This window comes from Halictus rubicundus, chromosome 1 (assembly GCF_050948215.1).
Source record: "Halictus rubicundus isolate RS-2024b chromosome 1, iyHalRubi1_principal, whole genome shotgun sequence".
Lineage (NCBI taxonomy): Eukaryota > Metazoa > Arthropoda > Insecta > Hymenoptera > Halictidae > Halictus > Halictus rubicundus.
Genome location: NC_135149.1, coordinates 11,004,458 through 11,026,529, shown reverse-complemented (window position 1 = coordinate 11,026,529; position 22,072 = coordinate 11,004,458). Strand labels below are relative to the sequence as shown.

The window sequence follows — 22,072 nt, the reverse complement described above, 5'->3', positions numbered from 1 at the left end:
GGGATTCGGCGAGGAGGGGGCAAAGGGAACGGCGGAGCACAGGCGCTTTACGACGATGGGGGTTTCGCTCGTAAAAGCCAATGTAGCGCCACCCCTTCGGCTCGCATTCGCTACCCTCCGCTGCCTATATATCGCTTCCTCCGGCCTTGCGACAGGTTGTCTGTCTTCCCTCAGCCGCGTACACTTCGATGTCGGCCCTCCCACGCTTCGGAGGACCCCCCGAGAACCTTCGTTATCCCGCCAGGTGGCTGGAACTTACGATTTGCGTAATGATCGACGGGGTACCTGCAGACTTCGGTTGATCTTCGAAATTAATAGTTGCAACTTCGTCACCTAGATGCAGGTGTCTGAGATCCAGGTGGTCCAGCAGGTATCTCCGGAAGATCCCTCAGGAAACTGTTTAAAAAAATAGAAAAGGGCTGCAGGTCTCGTGCGATGGATATTCGCGGTAAGTAGAAATGGTCGGTCAATGTCCGGACGCGACAAATTCATTGATTCTTCTATTCCAGGTTACCATTGCTTGTAGAGATAATTCTTTTCATTTAGACAGGCCGTGCGTAATACGGTAAATTGTTAGCGCTTATCACTGATATTTTAGAAACTCCCCGGGAATCGCATAATTTGACAGATAAAGAGCTAAATGGGCTGTTAAATAGACTTTACGGTAATCGTGCAGATTGAACGATGGAACTGACAGTTATGGCAGGTGCAGAGGAGAGTTTTAGACTCGCAATCTACAGAATATATTAACTAGCCAGCTTTTAATTCTTCTAAATCTCTTTCGTTTCATTGGGGTTTATTAGCCCGTAATCTTAGAGTCTATTTAAATTGTTTGCATAGTAAGGAAGGAAGGAAAAGAATGCCCTCATAACCAATTTCTTCATATCATATTTAGTAATACTAATAATGGAAAAATTTAGTGAACGTCAAAATAAATAAATCAACAAATCGTACATACCTATATAGGATGTTCGACTACAGGTGGGAGAAAATTTAAGGGATGGTTATCCAAGACTATATAAGATGAAAATGAAGAATAAAAAAACTGCGATTTCGGCTTCATTTTTTAGTTATCATCAATTAAAAATCCTCCTAAAATGCGGCAACCCGACCAACAGAGGTGTACGTTGCTTACGTCATAAAGGCCTACGACAGTCACGTATCAAAGGAGGTCCTCGCACGCACCCAATGGATAAGCTTTGACGTCACACACTTTAGTCAATAACTCGGGTAGAACCGAAAATGCGTGTGGATTGACCCAATCGTACGGTTTACATTCGCATTCCTGCCAGGTGACTTCTTGTGAGGCACGCGGAGTATCTGTCACGCGCCTCTATGACCTACGCAACGTACACCTCAGTTGGTCAAAACAAAACATGAAGCCGAAATCGCAATCACCCCTTAAATTTTCTCCCACCTGTAGTCGGACACCCTGTACACTCCGGGAGTAGGGACTCGGAGAAAAATGGCATGATTTCTACCTAAATTGTTTCCTTCGTAAGAAACAAATAGTCATAATTTGGACTAGTTCTTTGAATCAATAAGCCCATACTAAGTTGTCACAATGAATGAAAAGAAGTAGAAGCAGGTCTACCATTAATACCGTTAAATATTGTGCTCGGGGTTCCGATCAGGAATCACTTGGCGAGCAAACCGATGGTCGTAGTGAATGCCGGCGGAGAACGTTGGGTCAGGTTTTGCGGCGAGAAGCTATTTGTAATCTGGCGCCTTCGCCGGTTCTTATCGAGCCGGGAGAGGTCGTTCCGTCCCGCGGGAGTTGCGGTTCGATTCTTTTATCTTCCTTGATTTTCCGCTTGGAGATGAAGCGATTTAATAGTGTGCAATGAGACGGACGAAGCTACCCGGCGCAGTTGTAAAGGCAGCCATTCGTTTCGCGGCTTCCGATTCGCCGGCTGTAACACGTAAATGGAGTTTCCACCGGCTTGTCAGGACCCTCGTTCGAGAGAAAGAAAGCAACCGTCGTGCAAATATGTGGGCGGAACAATACGTCTCGCTGGATCCTGTTAATCGAGAACGATGCGCATTCGGCAATACGACTCGTTCACCTATTATTCGCACACCTAATCAATTACAGATAAACGACTGCCACGGGTGGCAGGGTCGGCTAAACAGTGTCTGATCAGCGCACTGGACTCGAAAGACGATCGCTTACCGGCTGTTGCCGTTCGAAGGTCTAGCAAATATCGTAATCGAGTTTCAAAATAACTCCGCCGGTCCTCTTCTCGAGCCGATCAGGAGTGGCAATCGGTCCGGGAGTGGCTGGCGCGTTTTTGAAAAGTTCGACGCTCGGCGCTCTCTTGATTACGCGCGATGCATCCCGGGTGGGGGGAGGGGGGCAAACGGGGGGCGAGAGAGCGGTTGCAAAGTGCTCAAACAACAATCAAGCCACGAGGGCACGGCGTTCAGTACATATTGTGGAACATCGTCGGCCGGGACTCTGCCGCCTCTCCACTCCAACCCCTTCGCCGACAACCGCCCCCGTCTAACCCCTTTAACTCCGCCGGTGGGCCGAGCCTGACAGTTCAACCGTTGACCACTGTCGTTTCACGGGCGTTCACGGCTATATTGCTATTTGTACAGTGGCAACTATCAATTTACCGCCATCCATTACGCCGTCAGAGGGGGAGCACGATTTAGGGGAGCGTAGAGCTGCGTGCGTGTCCGATCCTCGAATCGTTGGCTTCTTCGAATACGATACCTGGATTAGCTGAGTAATCGACCAGGGAACTCGACCATCATGCAATTAGCCCAAATTGCACCGGAATTTTATCCGAACACCGGTAAGAATTAGGTCAGCGTCTGGTAATTGATAGAAATGATGGTTCTAGTTGCAGGTAGTAGAAAACGTCGGATACAGTCAGACACTCTGAATTTATTGATTGTTCTACTCGGAGTTGTCGTTGCTTGTCTCGATTTCTACAGGTACTCTGAAAAACGGAGCTGAGTAGCATCTTCTGCATCCGAATACGTCAAGGTCAATCCATAGTTAGGACAATAAATAGTTAAAAAGGGTTCTGAATTATTCAAACTCTGGCTGTTTAGAGGCCGGGGAAATTTCTCTCGCGATCGTTCTAACGGTTTATGGAACTGGACGATAAATTCATATTTCGCGATATTTCACAGCCCCGGTTGACAAGCTGCTAAACCGTAGCCTAGAAAAAGACGGCTCCGGTTTGCCACGTTGGCTCTCGGGGTTGCCGGGATCATAAATTCTATCGGCGAATAAGGAGCTGGGGATATCGCATCTTACATGGATGGGCCAGGTATCGTTGGTCCCTCCTTCCGGTCTCTGTTTATCCTCCTGGCCCTTATGTGCCCGGTGGTGGGTATCCATGTAAAGGGGGACACCGTATGTACACGATAGAGTGCTGGTACCACGGACATATGTATGCACAATACGCGGGCATCTACATACATCGTCGTGTTGCGACAATTAGGTAACGGAATGCAGATTGCGGTCCGGTTGCTATCCGTAGTTACCATACGAGAGAACGGTCAGGGTACCAGGGGGGAGGTTAAAGGGGACGGTCACCGATGGTGACGTCGGTGGTAGCCGCGTTCAGCCATTCCGCCACCGTGACAATCCCCCGGGATGCAAACCAATTGAAACAGTCATTTCGTAAGGGGCTGCTAAACCGGCGCCGCCACTCGAACCGGCCGGCCGGTCCCGGTGAACGCTGTTACCCCATTCCCGCCGGCGTATAATTTAACACTTCACCGGAGGAACGGGATTTCTGAGCTACTTCGACCGTTACACAGGTCGGAATTCGATTTTACAGCGACTTACGCGTGTCGAAGCCGGCACGGATACGCGGGGAATCGACGCCTGGGAATAAAGGGGAAATGCGGTTACTCTCTTACCCGGTGCCTTGTCCGATTCAATCTTGCCGTGGGACACTTTGTTTGGCAGGAAAGCCAGATACTTCTGTTTGACGAGAGCTATGTTGCCGGCGGAGCTAGAAGCGACCTGCACGACGAGGCTAGGATTCCATTACCAGCTGGGGACCACTTGCCTGAATCCAAGACAGAAGAATTAGTAGCTTGTGAACTGTGATTAAAATTACGGAGGGAGGAAAGATGCAGGTTAACCAGGTAGGAAATATCAACGGAAAGAATGCAACATTAATATTAAAAGGTTCGACGCAGATATAACAAACATGACTGTTGTCTAGACACTGTCAAATATGACCTGAGGACTAGCATAACATCAACAGTGTCAGAATCTAACAGGACTCAACCCATCATAGTCCATCTCAAGAATTCATGATCTAACAGGGTCTGATCTAGGAGGGTGTAACACAGAGGTGACGAATCCTTACCAAGTCTAGTCAATAGCCAGCAGGACCTAACCCAGCAGGATCCATCCGAGACCCTTTGAAGCCAAGCCAAAGCGTAAGAGTGGACCCAGCCATGTCTAACCTGTCCAGTGGCTATCGAATATTTTTTTTTTTCTCCGGAATGTGTTCGAGGATCATTTCCATAGCTACCGGCCGTTTCGGAAGAAGATCTGATCCCATTAAACGATTTTCGTCCGAAGTATCGGCGCCTGCGTCTTCACGGGCGTGGCATGACCTGCAGGAAATTGCGCCCTCAGGGCGTCGTCCTCGATCAGCCCGTAGACGATTGCACCTTCCGGACCTTGTGGATCGTTGGAAACGTTGTTGTCGTTCATCTGTTAGGGATACAAGATAGCTTGGAGTCAGTGATGGTTATCGATTCCTCTCCTTAGCTTCGCAGCAGACAACATATGGAAATTAACGCTCGCACAATTCATCGTACGAGGTATTTGGCATTTCCGAATAGACCGCGCAATAATCGATTTAAATGATGCACTCTAAATGCACTGAAAGAAATCAGGTGTCGAGGGAACGAGAATTTTCTGAAACGTTCTAAAGGGGTAGGGGCAGTTTACGTCACCGGGGCGCAGACCCATTTCAGACTTTCCTGTTGGTCGGCATCAGATAAGCCAATCGGGAAACAAACTTTTCGGCAGTATCATGCCCTCTTCCTCCTTTTTCTTCCGAAGGAGCCGGGCTTTCGCATTATATCAGCGGCCTGATCTGAGAACGACTACGCCGTATCCAGCGGCGCTCCTAATAACTTCCGGTTTCTTTAATTGAATTTGATCAAGTGCCGCAAGCCCCGTCTCGCCCCTCGCGATCGTAAGCTCGCCATTTGTGGCAACACCTGTCGCCGCCTGCGACGATTTATTGACAACGCATCCTGTTCTGCTCCCAAATTCGATCCTCTAGACCCTCCCGGAGTCTCCCGAACGAGCCAAGCTAATAAGAGTCAGTTCCTCTTGAGTTTATTCCTCTGTGCACTTTAACTGTTAGAACGATTTTACGCGTTTTGAACGAAAATGAATGGGTCAAATTTAAAACGGTAGAAAGAATTTTAAAATGTTGATGCATTACGTACAACCAGGTCCTGCAAGGACTTGTTAACAAATTGCTCTACAGTGATTTTATCAATGCACTCACAATTTGTCTCGAGTATAATAATTCAATGACTTTTCACATAACCTTCTTTTGGAGACACCATGGTAATTATTAATATGCTCAGTAGTATCCTTGCAGGAAGCGTTGGTTACGTAGCCGGCGCACAGCATTTGTGGTTCTCTCAGAAACAGCAATTGCAGTAGGACGATGCGTTGCGCTCGCAGCGGGCCCGGTTTTACTTTGCGTTTTATTATTTCATAAACACCGGTGCTCGTTCATGGTAACTTTTCTCTTCGTTGTGAGCGAACGACCGTTGTTTCCCGTACGCGCTAACGATCCGCACCGTCTCCCGCGGGCAAATTACATTAAATTCGCGTCGTTCGCCGGGATATTACCAAAGTCGAATCTCTGAGCGCCAGGGTGATAAAGTTCGAGGTGTCGAAGAAACTCCTATGAATATAGGGTCAACGATTTATCGTCCGGGCCACTTGTTCCGCCCACATTCCGAGACCGGAAATGCCTTCTCGTGTCACGGTTGGACCGTGGAACAATATTGACCACGAAATTTTGTCCCATTGGCAGTCAATGTGACGCTCAGCGGTTGCCAATGATGCGCGTGAAGATATTTCTGGTCAAGGGGAGCCGGAAGTTGGCAGTTTTAGGAACGAACGTCGAAGGATTCTTCGCAGAGAAGGATTAATCGTCGAGTGTCAATGCGGCGAGTAACCGAAGAAAGTTCTTTTTTCGTTTCACGGATCACGAAGGCTGGTTATTCGAATCGTGAGCCGGATATTTCGAGGAGCAAGACAAACTGAAGCCCGACTGGATTTCCCTATTGATCTACAACGTCCGATCTCCTTCGGCCACTGTCTGCGACCGCTAGACGAAGTGGACACTCGATGGAATCGATGTTGACTTACCCGGAACTTGTTCGCGATTTTTAAGCAAGATCAACAGAGGATCGTCCGCCGACTATTACCGTGTATACGGAGATCCTGGTTTCTTTTCTTACTGCGAAGGAACTCGACGACGGTGAGCTTCCAACTCTTCCCGGTAGTTAGAGTCAATAATATGTGAAACGGTGATCGAGCGTGTGTAAAGTATTCTCAGCTACTTCGTTAACTTGATTAACAATGGGCTGAAGTATTATTTACAGCTCTTTCTAACCAATAATAAATTTTGTAATAACTTCAAGGCTGTTGGAAAACATCCTTATGATTTTAAATAGATTGCTCCAGCTACTTGATTAATATACATTCGTCTATTTTCAGTAGTGTAAAGTAAATGCTCTCCGACGGGAGTAATCGATGACCAGGGCCAGGAAAGTTCGAACTGTTCGCTTCATCGGCGATCGTTATGTATGCGTGCCGAGTACTCGGTATCCAAAGTCAACCACCGCGATTCCGCGACGCGGAAAGTTGCCGGTAATATTTCTGAAAATAAGGCGCGTCCCCGGCCATTGAGATGCACCGCGGAGGATAACTTTTTCCCAGGGAAAAGAGAAGCGCGAGTTTCCCCAGCGAAAATGTATAGAAGAAGAAAGTTTCGTTCGGTTCCTGCGGGTCGTATAAAACTCGCCCGCAACCACGCCCTTGAGTCGCAACAAGCCCGTGGGATAAATATCCAACCGTCCTATTGCGAGAGACGCTGCGAAACTTCTGATCGGCTCCTGTGTAATCACTTCGTAAATGATCCGGCTGCGAGACGTCTAACTATCCTGTAACGGAACGCCTATGGCGGTTTTCCGGGGGGTGGGGTGGGGGGAGGGCGGCAGCACGTTCTATCCATTCATTAACCAAGACGTCGGGGCTGTTAGTTGAAGAGGACAGCTTAAACTTGGCCCATACTTTAACGATAATGATAGCGAAACCGTAGATGTACACTGAACTTTCTGTTTTCGAACAAATTCTCAAATATCGTTTCGGCACAAAGTTACTTTTTTTTTTTGTTCTGTAGTGAAATGCGAGTGGTCAAGTTGTGGTCTTGTTTCTTGTTTGTCTGATCATAGCCAGGCACTATTCTACTTGTCTATGTATAAGACCTCTGTTCTACTGGTCTGACCGTATACCAGCTTCATGACTCTTCCGCGATCACGTTCTAGCCGTGTACCACTTGTCTGACCACGGATTGTCCTATTCTACTTACCCAATCGTACCTCTTGTTCCGTTTACTCTTCCGTGCGGCATATATCTGCTACTTGTTACGCCATACACCGTCTCTACTCGACTTATCTGATCGCATGCTGTCCTATTCTACTGTCTCACATCACAGAAAATTTTTGTAACCGACGACACAATAAGTAAAGTCACAATTAAATAACGAAAACAATATTGTAGCGGATCCAAGATAGAGACTTTCAGAGACTGAAGCTCCACTGGAATGGATATATACACTCCTGGGACACTCATGGTTGCGCAACCCAGCGTAAATCCGTGCGCAAGACGGAGAACATTAACCGTAAAGCAATTTCGGCCAATGTGTGGCCCGTGTATACGAGATCGAGCGATCGTACAAAGCACAGGAACTTGTCACTTATTGCGCAACCGTGTCCTGTCGGTAGTTTGTCACAATTTGGTCGCGGTCACGCGTGTCCTATCTCTCCTTCTCGCCGGAGATTTTCCGTTTTCCAACGGCGGGCACCAGGTTCTCGTATCGTACAGTTACAAGCCTGCCCCTAAATCCTTCGACGAGAGCGGTGCCACCCTGAAGAACACACAGAGAGCCAACCCCCTTGCCATTCGTCGGACATGCCTGTTAAAGGGGGTGAAAGCAGTATCTATCTACCTCGAGACCCCGGGGCTCCCGGGTGCAGCGTTCGAGATTTATTTATCGCCCCGCTCGGACCCTTGTCTTCTTCGACTATTCCTTACGGGACACTCCTTTCCTCAGCTTCTATGCGCCCCCTCCCGCCGCCTCTAGTCTGACTATTCGGGGAACGACACGATGAACGATCTAAGTGATAAACCTCGGACTCCGCCGTATCCACATAATAGTTTGCGGGAAATAAATGAACGCCTTTCGTTTCCGCGAGGCCTGGCGCTCGGTGGACAGAAATGAAGCTGAACGAGCTTGATTCTCCCAGAAACTGACTACTCCGCTTATGCACTTATTATAGTAATTGCTGCGGATTTTTATGCAAAATAAAAATGGTCCGCGCCAGTTACAGATGACTGGAGCCAAATAGGAATATCATTCTTATTTTAATCGTTTTAACAAGCTGATTATAATAGATTGACATTCTTAAAACATTTTAACCTTCCTACTATTTTAAGTTGCACCTGCCCATTATTGCACAAAGTAGCAAGTCCCTGGAGGTAAGTAAGAGTGCATTTCGGGTACGAGCGTGTCCGAATGAAATCGAGCTAGAGCAAACAGATTCGCCGGATCCCCAAATGCAAAGGCATCAATTTTCGGGGTAACGCGAGAATAACGCCGATAATTCAGACAGATTCGTCGGAAATCAGGTGGATCATCCGCGGGATATTCGTTTGATTGGCTCTAACCGGCACGAGCGGTCTAAAATTTCATTGTACGCGGCCGGTAATGGGATTCCTCGGATTGTTCGAGATCGAGAGGGGGCACGTCGGGTGTACGAAAAGGTCCCCGATCCAATCGAGCAGACCATCAGAAGTAGTGATTAAAATAGCGGGGTGAGTGCTTGGTCGGCAAAAGGGGTTGAAGGTGGCTTGAATGGTGGTCGGCGGGGGGTCTAGTCTCGGGCTTGGGGAAACGTAGATAACACTTCTTACCCGAGGGACTTCCCGCGACCCCAATCTCAAGTCAGATATTGTTCCGAGCTTTGAAAGCTCAAAAGAACTCGTGAAAAGGCATTTCGTCCCGATTCGATGTATTATACCCGGCCTCGTACGTATTGTGCTCTCCGTCGATCCTTTTCCTTCGGAAAGACCAGCCGCCTCTCGCCGAACGACCAAAGGAAAAATATCGAGAAGTCGTTCCTGGCTACGCGGAACCCACGGATAAGCGACGATTGTAATTTATAATCGTTGCGGGGCGAGCCCGAGCAAACCGGTCACCATTATTAAAAAATATCCGTGATACCGACACGCCGTGTAATGCGTTCGAAAGCCAGTTTTCCGGTGAAAATTCCATTACCCGAAAATTATAGGCGATGCGAGAAAATGTTTCAGACGAAAGTAGAGGCAATTAAACATTGCATAATTTTCCACAACTGATATCTGAGGATACTTCCGCGGAAAATTAAGTTTAAATTATTAATTTTATCTTAAGAAAGTGGATACAAAAAATAACCCAACATCGAAACGACATTACGTACCTTCAGTAACACGTTCTATGTGGTGATAACAAATAGTTTTCACTTTCATATAACGATCACACCAGCACAATTGGGAAACAAAGTTTAGTAGAAACTGTAATTTGAATGGAAATTTTAATGTACGCATTTACGTAATCTACGTATTTTATGCTTCTATGAAAGTTTTAAATACCAACATGAAAGATGATTTCTTCATTTTTGTCTCCGAATTTCTCGAGAGACGATCCGAAATGAAATTTCTTGGACTCCGTGGCTGGAAGACGGTTTTTCTTCAGTATGAACCCCAAGGCTTTTGGTCGATCTTGGTATTGGGAATTGAACAAGTGCCCCTCGATCGTGCCCCTGATCGTTTCGGTCCGTTATCGGGAGAGAAATGTAACTGGAACATTTCTACGGAAGAGTAAAGTATAATCTTTTTTTCTCAAATTTAAATACACTTTAACACTAAATATTATATAATAACTGGTTATATTGGCGGAGATGTAGAATGTTTTAACCTTGATGGTTTGCCTGCGATCGTTCCGTTTTCGGTAGAGAAATGTACACTCACAATTTCGTGAAATTCGTTAATGAACAATTAAGAAAGTATCCGCAGGCTCCAGAGCGGCGGTATACAGGACTCAGAACCTTCGTGTGAATCTCCCAAATGAGAAAACTCCGCGGCCCAGCCAGCCTAACTATATAACAAGAAAAATTCATTTAGCGGCGAAAGTTCATCAGGGGTCTCGTTGAACAGATTATTCAATTATACTTCGCGCCGGTGCGTTATAAACTCCTACACGATAACAACACGCGTCTTTATTTCGCGGTGTATCGCGGCCAGGGAAAACGACCGCGTTTTAACAATTAGTAACCTAGACAATGACTAGATAATTAGCGCTCGCATAGAGCCCGATTCTTCGAGGTTCGTTTTCACGGCTGGTTCCCTTGGAATCGCAGGGAAAACAAACGTAATAATTATCAGCAGTGGCGTGAGGACGGCTGACGGTGAACTAATTAAACTTGCGCACCCCTGGACAATAGGTTTATTATGCATTTGCGCAACAACGGACCCGGTATCTCTTTGGGTATTCTGTGCTTCAGCGTTGCAACAGCGTTAGAGGTTTCTTAGCGCTGGAGGCGGCGAGCTTATTGCCGCGGCGGCGGCGGCTAGACGAAAGTTGGAACAATGGTTCGAGATGTCGGATCCCGTAAGGTCCATTAAACTCGAATTTCGAAATGCCACGGGTAAAAAGTCGCCTGGTTTCCAACGGCCTCCGCTGGCCACCGCCGCCGCCGCCGTATCGCGAATGGATTCAGATTTTCATGGGACCGGGTCCGGAAGTTGGAGCATTTTGTTCCGCGGAAACTTTCCTGGACGTTAGATATTAATAAGCAATGGTGAAAGTTCCCGTCACACCGTTCGTCGACGTATCCACAGAACCGGCCAGGTATAGACGCCGAGCCGTGAAAAGACCCTAAAGACCGTATTCCCGGACCCGCCATTAAACCCTCGATCGTTCAAGCGCTAATTATTCGCCGGAGTCTAATGATGCCAATTAAAATTTTCTGCGATGGGCTCCACCCACCGGGGAATTTCAAGTTGCCGTTTTCTTCGGCTCTTACTCTCCCTCCCCTCTCCCTCTCTCTCTCTCACTCTCTCTCTCTTGCTCTTTTTCTCTCCTCCATTCTTCCTCCGTGCCGATAACTTTTGCTTCGATATTTATCTCATCGAATCAGTAATTATACTGACCGACTTTTCGCTATTCCCGACGAAATATCCATTTACAAGACAGATATTCAATGACTTCAATTACTACACTGGAACTAACACGCCTGCTTCAGACTTTATTTTACAATTATCGGAAATTTGTTTTGTTCGCGTTTAAAGCACCTCGACGAAGTATTTTGTTTCACTGCACATTGTTCCCGCGGATATTTTATGCATTTGTTTTCCGCTTACAGGCCATAGATACAAAATAACGCCGCGGATTAACCTCGAATCGGTGGTTTGCAATAAAATGTTGTTTCACTTCTATTGTGCGATGTTGAATTTTAAAATTGTTTACACTTCCTTGCTCGCAGTTGCTTAATCCTTTCGCAACCGGAGGAAAAGAGATTACTTAAGCGTTAGAAAATGTGTAGGCTAATATTTTCTTCCCACCTGGAGATAATCAGACACATGGTAGATTATTCTTGCATAATTCATTATTTAGTAGAGGATTTATTTACTGATATTATTCATATTATCGAACGTGTAATACTACTTTATGTATACAAACATTAAGTAGAATATCACTAGCTTGGTCAGACGAGTAGTAGAAATCCTAGCTTGGTCTAAACACTTACTAAAATGTCCCTGCCATGGTCTAACCACTGAGATACACAATTTTATTGCTCTTTAAGATATTGTTCCATGCTGATAGCAGTTTTGAGCGATGTAATTTAACAATTACACGACAAAACTTGTAGACGAAAATTGAAAGACCTCCTAAAAACGAACGTACGCTGCTTCATCAATCTTTTCCGCCTTTTACTTTCTGAAGTTAATCGATCTAGCAAATGAGCAGCTCACTTCCAGAACCCTTTAAATCTCGATAACCGTGAGAACAATAGACACAAGCTTCCCCGTCGAAACCGCAGTGGCTCGAAGGGTTGAAGAGTCAGGGTAGCAAATTTCGTTGTCCTCGAGAGCAGGGTTCGTTTCGTCTGCGTCGACCACGAAGACAGATGTTCGTGTCGAGTATAAAGGAAAGTCATCGATGGCGTGGAAGCCAGTGCGGTTTGTGGATCGTTCTGCGAGCATCGATAAACCCGGGGCAGAGAATCTTTTCTACGTCATTGGCGAGGTCCAATTTCCCAAACCTAATCTCGCGAAGTGGGTTTCCACCTTGGAGGGCCGCGGGCTCTCTCTCTCTCTCGGTACCGCCGCAAGGGCTCCGTTGTTATTGTTATTGAAATCTGTAAATAGGGTGGTTTCGGGTTCTAGTCTATGTATATATGTATAGGTGGGTCTCTCTCTCTCTCTCTCTCTCTCTCTCTCTCTCCTGGTCCGTATACCTAGGTATCCGTGGGAGAAACGGCGCGAATATATCGTGTACAACATCCGGTACCGGGGGGAATGGTTGTCCCAGGGCCTCGGGTAAAGGGTACAAGGACGGCTAAGGTAGGGTCGGATTTGGTGATGTAGCAGCCCTGAGATGTAGCCGCAAGCTATGCATGGAATGCTCCCGCTCCAGTCGGTAGATTGGGGGTGCGAAAAGGGGTGATCACGGACAGTGCCATCTTAATTAATTTCCTCTCAATCCCCGAGTCCTCGCCGTCGAAGGATGCTTGCACGCCCGTGGAATAGAGCCTGGGTCTCGATCATCGCTGCCCCGAGGGGCGTACAGTGTAATTAGCGCACCCAACATCCTCCGTACAATTTCTTCTTTCTATTCTTTCTCTTGAAGAACGCTAGCCAGTGTAGATAGGATATTGTGCATACACAGTCCGATTAAGCTCAAGTTTCTACGATTTCCTTAACTCGCACGCCTGCGGTCGATGCGGGTTTGCGGTCGGAAGGGAGCAAAAGGGAACCTTCGATTGTCGGACCAACCAAGTCTAATGCAGATTAAGTAAGTGCTCAAGACAATGCCGGCGTAGAACACTGTTGCGCCCTCCGAATCTCTCCGTGTATCTATTTGTTGATGAAGACCATTTGACGGAGCGTGAACTAGTCAGGGGATGTTGTTCCGATTGAATATGCGACGGGAAAGTTTTCAAACTGATCTACACTTTGTGGTCCGGAGATCTTGCCACAGCCGAGTAATCATTATAAGTGAATCATCAGCCATTTAGGGAGATTTACGAGTAGACTGCGGATCTTTGAAATAAAAATTGTGTTCAGTAATTGCAATACACAGTATTCTTCTCTTTTACAATTTGCGTGAAGTTGTAAACAGTGTATCGATACTCTCAGATTCTTTCAATCTTTCTCCTGTTTGAAATGACGTCCAGGAATTTCTGTAATAAATGCATAAAATATGAAATTATTAATCTAAAAATAAACTGTCGCCAATAAATGAAGTGCTTCCACTAAAATGCAGATTATTGTGCCCATATGCCACTTACAAAACCGCAGAGACCTATGTAAACTATTCAATCGAGAAGGATCAATAACATATGTTTAACCCTGAGAAATGTTCTACTCGGTAAAATAAATTTGATGCCCATCGAGGAATTTGTAAGGCAGTATATGAAGACGGGAATTCTCCAGCTGGAAAGGATTTGGTAGAGAGAGAAGAAGACCAGATAGGGATCGATCGGGGCGGAGTGAAGTGAAAAAATTGTTAGCGTTAAATTCCCCATCGAAATAAGTAAAGGGATCGAGCAGGTGGGACGGTCTCTAATAAGATACGTTTCTAAACGGCCACCTTGTACAAATCCGATTGGATTGAAACGGTCGGAACGGGCGACTAGTCAGCCAATTGTCCCTCTGGAGTGGAACTGCTGATAGCCAGTCTCCGTTCCGGACGAGTACAGGCCAGACGGCCGTCGAGCCGTGTTATATTTTCTCCTCTCGGAGTCCGCCTGACCCTGACAATAAGAATTAATCGACGTCCCGGCGCTTCCGTTCGCCGCGATTCCTTTCTCTATTCCGAAGGTTCGTTCGTCGTTAATAAAATAATTCTCTCCCGTTGCTTTCTCTCTCCTCTGCTGCTCGTAAAATCCGCGTGAGACACAAGAAGGAACGTCGTAACCTATTGATCCCTCGATCACCCCGATCTCGCCACTCGACGACGTGCCATTCGTTCCCTGCGACGAAATTTTACAGCCACGCGGTAAATTTTTATCGGACCGATAAAGGTGCATGCGCGTTCCCCTCATGTTTTTGCTCCTAAACTGTGCACAATATATAGGTTAACAGCATCTGGCTTGTTTTAAAGGAGTTTAATGAGTCCTAAGAGCCGTAAAGCAGTGTCGAGATTGATAGTAGAATTGTCTCGTAACGGTCAGGCGGCGAGCGCGGCGCTGAATACACTGTGGAACTTGTAGATAGATCGCAGTAGAATGTCCCTGTTCGAGTCAGACGAACGCGGGAATCGGATTTACCGAATAACATATCTATTGATTCAGTAGAACGTCTGTGCAAACTGCAGACAGTTTGGTTAGTAGTGTCTTTTCGACGAAAGGGGTTAATGCGTGACAGTGGAACAGTCGTGCATGGGTCAGACAGCAGGACGTACGATGCAACATACAGTGAACCAGCTGTTAGTAGCATTTCAGAGGAACATGCTCGAAGTAGTCGGACAGAAGGTGTTTTCTTACTATTTTAGTACCGTGTTAGTAGCGTAACCTTGTTATAGTCGGACATGGAGAACGTTTTTACTAAATCAGTAGCAGAGGATCGCTGTGAATGATCATTATGTTAATTTTAACGACTGCTATGTTCTGTGAAGTTTATTGTCTTCATTTAGCAAGCCATATAACTTAATTTTAACGATCGTACTTCACCGTTGCATTAACGAGGGTTCTAAAATTTATGATGCGCGCGTTACACGATATTGTTGAGTGCAGAGACATCCAGATTACCAGGGCGCTCCGGTACTTTCCTAAATTTTCGAGATAGAGGCTATTGAGTTAACTATCCTCGCCCACGGGATCAAGCAGCGGCACGTTAGGAAGTTATAAGTCTTTAAACTTTAATTTTAAGTTGAACTCTCCGGTGGAAAGTTAGTTTAGTTTCGGCTTACTTATACTTCTCTGCGGTCAAGTCCTGAAACCTTAAGAACCCCCCAAGATTTTACAATAAACTCCGAATGGTTTATATCGCCGCGCTGGGAAGCTTTCGAGATCCGAAATACATACATATGTATGCGCTTCGAACATTACCTCGTTTCCTGCTTCCTTTTAAATCAGTGAAGTAGTATTAAATAAATCAAGCAGCTTTAATTCTTTCGCCATCGTGACACTAAGTGACACGACCTACGTAGAAATGCACGATAATAGAATAGGACAGCAGAAATTAAAAATATTCAGTTCATAATGTAACTGAGCATGTTAAATTTTTTTTCTTCAACAATGAAGCACATTAAAGAATCTTGTTATGACGAGATGGAATTTCAAAAATTCAAGAAGGTTAACTACATGTGGTAAATAAAATCTCAATGCCATGAAATGTAGAATGTGTGTCGTATTTAATTTTAATTTTCTTTCCACCTGTAGATGCAGGTAGCTAAAGCAGGTAGCTCGTAAAATATCCCAGCCATGCTGAAACACGTTTTTGCACGATTAATTGTTCAGAAGAAGATTGTATTAATTTCCCAACGTCTAGTACAATTTCTTATGGTACTCGAGCATAATATAGGATATCTCCTTAATGGTCAAACGACCAATAGAATATGTATCTCGGCCATAGTTTGACGACTAATACAATGCCATGCCATGCATAAAAATTCTTTAGAATGTTTCAGTAATGGACAGACTAGACGATCAAGAGTACAGACTAGACTACAAACAGGACGATCTAGTATGATCAGACGTTTAGTAGAATATTTCAGTCATTTACAAACGACCTGGAGAACATCTTGCTACACTCATATATGCACTAAAACACTTCATTAACGAACGGATATACCGTGATATTTTCTGATCTAATCAGACATCTAATAGAATATGCTGACTGAGCTGTGCTCAGACATTTAATAAAACTTTTCATTAATGGACAGGCAATCAGTAGAATATCCTGACACGATTTGACCTTCAGTGGAACATTCCTGTCACGAACTGCCAACTAATACAATATTCTGTGATGCACACACCTTCAGTAGAGCATCCCAATTATAGACGGACAACCTGTAGAATGCCTTGATGTGCTCAGACATTTGACAAACGGTTTCCGTACGCTTTTCCGTAACTTGGTCAAACGTTTAGTAGTATATTTTAATACGGTCAGACAATGAGAAGTATGCGTTGCTACGATTAGACTTAACGTAGAACATCCTCCATAGACATATATCATGTCTTCCTACGCTCAGACATCTAGCAGAACCTCTCAATAATGGACAGACAACTAGTAGAATATCCTAACAATGGTCGAACATTTACTAGAATATTCCAACATAGTCAGACATTTCGAAGTATACCTTACCATGGTTAGATGTGAAGTAGAATGTCCCAGTCATTTCTAGACAACTTGCTGTCGATTTTCTCAGAGATAGACAGCCATCGAGTAGAATACCCAGGAATGATCGGACGCTGACTGGAGCATACACCCACGATCAGAGACAGAAGCAGGAAAGCCTATCCATGAACTGACTACCTGTAGATCCCCTTGTCTCGCTCAGTCATCGAGTAGAACGTTCCACCAGCGGCCCCCAGAGCTAGTAGAATATCTCCTCATGGTCAGACATCCAATAGTACATGCCCAACATTACACGCAGCTCTCCACGGCCTGAGAGCTTAGAAACGAGCAGAACGTCATTCGACGATAAATCGCACTGTTGTTGATTCCATTACACCTTCCACAAGACACACCGCAAAAGAACCATACGGCAAGAGCTTGTTTGTCTCGAGTGGCTAAATATAGGTCACGCAACGGTGGGTGCGACGGGACGAGCGAACAACAACAAGAAAGAAAAGGAAAAGAAAACGAAACAGTGAACCGTATTCGGGCGATCATAAAGATACCTGAGAACCCATGGCGTAGGGTGACGTTCCCCCATTCGACGCCACTGTTTCCACCCCGTGGCCGATCGCGGGTGGAGGACCAGGAGGTGCGCGGGGCGGTGAACCCGCTCCGGCCCGAGTCGTCGCGACGCTAGCGCCGCGCCGGAGGCTCCAGTCCGAGCCCAGCATCACTCGTGGTGGTTTCGCGCGCGCATCCCCCGCCAAGGTGCAACTGCCGTTCGAGAAAACGCCAGAGATTCCGTCCCGGCGGTTCGGGCGCGTTCGCGTTTCCGCGCGGCCCGGCTCCTCGAAATCGTCAGAAAAATCGCCAACGTCATTGGTCGATCATCGATCGTCGCCTATCGATCGATCAAAGACACCGCGCGAGCGGTGCCGACTAAAAGAGTTCCTCCAGATTAAAAGTGTATTTTTCCCCGTGGCGCGTGCATCGCGGCCCCGAAGCTCGCATGTGAAGAAGATGGAAAACTCGCGAGGAGACCGTTCCGGGAGCGCACGAGCGGATTCGCACGCGTCTACGTGGCAGTCGGCGGCGAAACGCGGCCAAGCGACAACCCCGGGTGACAGCCCTCGAGGGTAGAACGGTGCTCTACATCCCCCCGGTTCTGTAAACAGGAATTCCGGCCCCGTGGATCTGTTTACCGGCAAGCGGGCCGTGGTTCTTCATCCCCCGGCGCACGAACTAACCCTATTTGAAACAATCCCGGTTGAGTGCTTCCCCGCGCGCGAATGAAAAAGGTAACAATCGCGAGGAATCGTGTTCTGGAGAGCCAAAGGTCCCTGTGTGAGTTCCCCGGTGACAGTGAGTGTTCCCATGCTACTCGCAGTGCGGCTTGAGGATAGTCCGAAAGAGGATTTTCCATCGTGACGGCGGTGTTTGTGCCCGTAGCCGGCGATCCAAAGCGGAAACTTTGCGACGCGCATCGCTGCGTAATCATGCTAGGAATGCAGGTCGAGGTGTACGTGTCTCGTAACGGGGTATCATGCTCGGTCGCTTGAAAACGTTGCCGCAGAATCGCGGACAGGATCGATCCGTCGATCGACGGTAAAATACGCGGGCGTTCGCGACGCGGGGGAAACGCAGAAGCAAGAGAACCGTCGGGAGAGAAAACGGAGAAAATAGTGGAGGAGGAACGGGATTAGAGTGCGCGGGTTGCTCGCCGGGCCGCGAATGATTTGTAGGTCGGATATTTGGGAAATTGCGGCCGCCAGTTGGCGGATGTTCCAGTGATCCTGCGGGAACGGTGATCGATCCGCAATCGACGAGCTTCTTTCGTCCGACTCTCGCTCGATCGGGGCTGCAACCTCGCGAGCTCGTGGTTTGTGTGCACTGCCATCGAATCGTTTAGGTTCCAAGGAGAAATCGTGGTGGCGGAACGGTTCGGTGTCGAGCAGAAAACGGGCTGTGAAAGTGCGTACATACGCGACATCGATCGGCCATCGCGAGGAGTGGCCGCGCGAGAGTTGTTCCTCGCGAGTGATAAATAAAAAAAGGTGCGAGGATACAGAGAGGACGGAATCGACGGAGAAACCGGTGGAGGAGTTGTTTTTCCCACGGTGGTTTTCTTTGTCGCGCGCCGTTTTCTTCGGTGGTTCTCGCCACCCTCGCCGCTTGATTTCGTGGCATTGTCTTCGCCCTCGGCCGTGGTCCAGTGTTTCTCGCGTGAAAGCCGATTCTCTCGCCCCTGCGTGCACAAGAACCGCGGACAAAGGAGACGCGATCTACTCGAAGGTGAGTGTGTTTCTCTTTTTCCATGAAACCGCGGCGAAGCGGTTCTTTTTCTCGCCTCTCTAACCCCATTCAAAGGGAGTTTACGACGGTTATCCAGGATGTTTTCGCGATCGTTTCACAGTTTATCGATCTTGATCGCGACTACGGCGGATCCGGATTTCTTTTATATGAGACACGTCCAGCTTGCTGTGGTGGAGACTGCGGGGACGGTAGAATATCTTTATCTTGCGTGGAACGTAAACACACCGTAACGTTTGTGGTTCTTTGGGATCTCGAGGCTGTGCAACTTGCGTTTTCAACGCGGATTGCTCTCCTTGTACGAGGCGAGCTGTGGTCTTGAGGGATACGTCTTTAGAGAGTTGGGGAGGATAAAAAATATGGGGCGATGATAAAAAATAATTACTAAACTGTATGAGAGTTATAACTGGGGCCTCGACTCTAATCTGAATATTCAGATTAATTGCAAGCTTCGTCGAGACAAAATTTATTCTGGATTTTCTATTCATATACACGAGAGGTTCTGACGACTTTAGAAATGGCAACGTTTAGATCCGTTTAGGTTGTTGTTTGTTAATTTGATTCTTACTCGTACCATATTCTATTCAGAACCTCTGGTCGCCACGGTAGGACAAGCAATATTTAAAGAAAGTGTGGCTTCTCGAATGTGGAGCTTGTTTCTAAATTGATTGTTACGTGTCCGGGCTGGTAGCACTTTTTACGAAGAGTAACAGCATTCGCCAACTGCATCAGTCCTAGAAACCCATTTAAGGATGGCGACGAAAAGTGAATAAGTTCCATGAGAAGTTTCCATGGGGGAAAAAAGCGGTAGAACTTTCACCATGTCGAATACCATCTATCCTGGCAGGCTCGCTATAAATTTCCCTCTCGGCCTTCTTTTCCGATAAACTTCACCGATCCTCGGGATAGGTCTTTTCCAACGGGGTGGCGTTATTAGTTTCCTTAGATAACAGCTCGGCAAATTTATTCGCAACGTGGACCGTCGTCGAAGCAACGGGACCGAGAAAGAGGGAAGCGAACGTGGCGGCTGATACTTTAATTACTTTTCCTCGCATGCACCCTCACGATTTACAAGTTCTAATCCCCGTCCCGGGGAGAGAGAAATGGGGAGAAAATCGGAGCATTAACTACCCCGTAAACGCACACCCCTGCGGAAGTATTGGATCAGGATTTATTGAACGAAATGTATCAAATTAACGGCACGCGAGCCGCATCACAAGACCTGCATCGGGGGTCCTGTTCCGGAATTATTTGACAAAATATTTATTACGTCGGCGACATCGTCGAGTCGCTTAGGCGTCACGCACACGAAATTTATCGAACGTTTACACCGCCCGGTTCCCCGTACGTAAATATGCCCGCCCCCGCCCCCGTTCCTTCCCCATAAAACGTTCCGGCGATATTTTATGAACATGAGTCGGGGGACGGCCGGAATCAACCAGCTAAACAGCGCGTAATTTGCCGTGAAGCCGGTTCCAAAATATTTACATTTAATTCGCGGCGTTTGAAGCGGCTCTGTCAGGAACGCGGTACGAATATTAACTTTATTCCCTATTAAAACCGTATGCATTCGGTTTGATTTTCGCATATTGCGATGGCCGATGGCTCCCCGCGAGTTTTGCCGCTTTTGTGCAGGAAGTGACGATACGTCCATCGGGAGCGACGCGAATTCCATCGAAAATATTTATGAACCTTCTGATGAACAGCTTATTAACCGTGTGTGTGGATTAATATCTGCTGAACCGATTGCTGGCGAGAGAAGGGACGCGCTATCGGTGCTTTTACTCCATTCTTGTCGAATTTTAACGAAATCTAGAATATATAAAATTCAATATTTCATTTCATTTTGTACGACATAAAGAATTCCTTCGTGTCCCCAAAAAGTTAAAATATTCTTAGCCATGAACAGCTTTGGAGTTCTTGAATCTTTGAATTCGATTGATCAAGCTCTAACTTTTGAACCAGCAATGGTTAAATCAGGCACTGTGAGAGCACGACCAAGATAGGCTATAGGTTTTACTAAGTCTGTGTGAGGCCTCAGTAGAATATTTAAAACATTCTTTATCATGAATCATTTACAGTCGGACTCCTGCGAATTCTATCCTGCCTCATTTCTGACCCATGCCGATATTTCGCTAGTTTTCTTTCGATATAAGGCGACGACTCGGGACCGGCTTTCGTCGTGTTACGGATGAAGATTTTCTTATTTCGAAATAAAAAGCGTCATCTTATATTGGAATAAAATTGTATTGAACTTATCCCAACGGCGACGGGTCACGAATGACTCCGGCATAGCATACGGAGGGTTTTCAAATTGTGGTCATTAAAGTTAGACCCCATTAGTAGTCTACCTTACAATAATTAAGAAACTAAACTCTTTTCTCGACTCTAATTACTTGAATATTACAGAAACTGAGCATTAACAACTGAAGACGGGGTCTAAGCAATCCCGACAAATTACTCCATCAATACAATAATTTTCTACAAGACGAGGTGCAATGGCTCCGACGAACTCAGTGTACAAGCAAGTGCGTGCTCGATTAATTCAAACGGGAGCTTCGATATTCCTCGAACTCGAACAATTATTCCTTCGATCGATTTCTTGTCACGCTAGATCCGTGCCAAGGAATACCGCCGGTGAACGAACGATACTCAATTTATTTAATAATGCCTAATGCAGAGGTCTGGCTCGCGTGAGGTATCGCAATTTTTTCGAAAACGGTTCTCTAATCGTTGCGTCGACTCGGGAATAAATTCCCTGGCAGCGTAATTGTTCAAAGAGCGCAGCAGTATAGGTGAAACCAATGGGTGTTTCTGACGTGGATTGTTTTAACCCGGTTTGACGGATATACCAACACTTTCTGCAGCTAATTGTGAATAAATTTGTAAGTAATTTAAATTTGAAAAAGTACGTGTCAA

At 46.5% G+C, this 22,072-nt stretch overlaps 1 protein-coding gene and 1 long non-coding RNA gene across 4 annotated transcripts in view; one reads left to right on the top strand and one right to left on the bottom strand.

Moving 5' to 3' along the window:
• Positions 1-22,072, bottom strand: part of LOC143354071 (uncharacterized) — a 198,565-nt gene that overhangs the window by 139,341 nt on the left and 37,152 nt on the right. The window lies entirely within an intron of this gene.
• The window catches only part of LOC143354055 (zwei Ig domain protein zig-8), a 219,827-nt gene continuing 216,650 nt past the window's right edge, over positions 18,896-22,072 (top strand). The window contains exon 1 of one of the 2 annotated variants that reach the window (XM_076787786.1): positions 18,896-19,135. The gene's annotated coding sequence lies outside the window, so the exon portion shown is untranslated. The remainder of the gene's footprint in view (positions 19,136-22,072) is intronic. The other variant, XM_076787776.1, reaches the window with a different exon arrangement.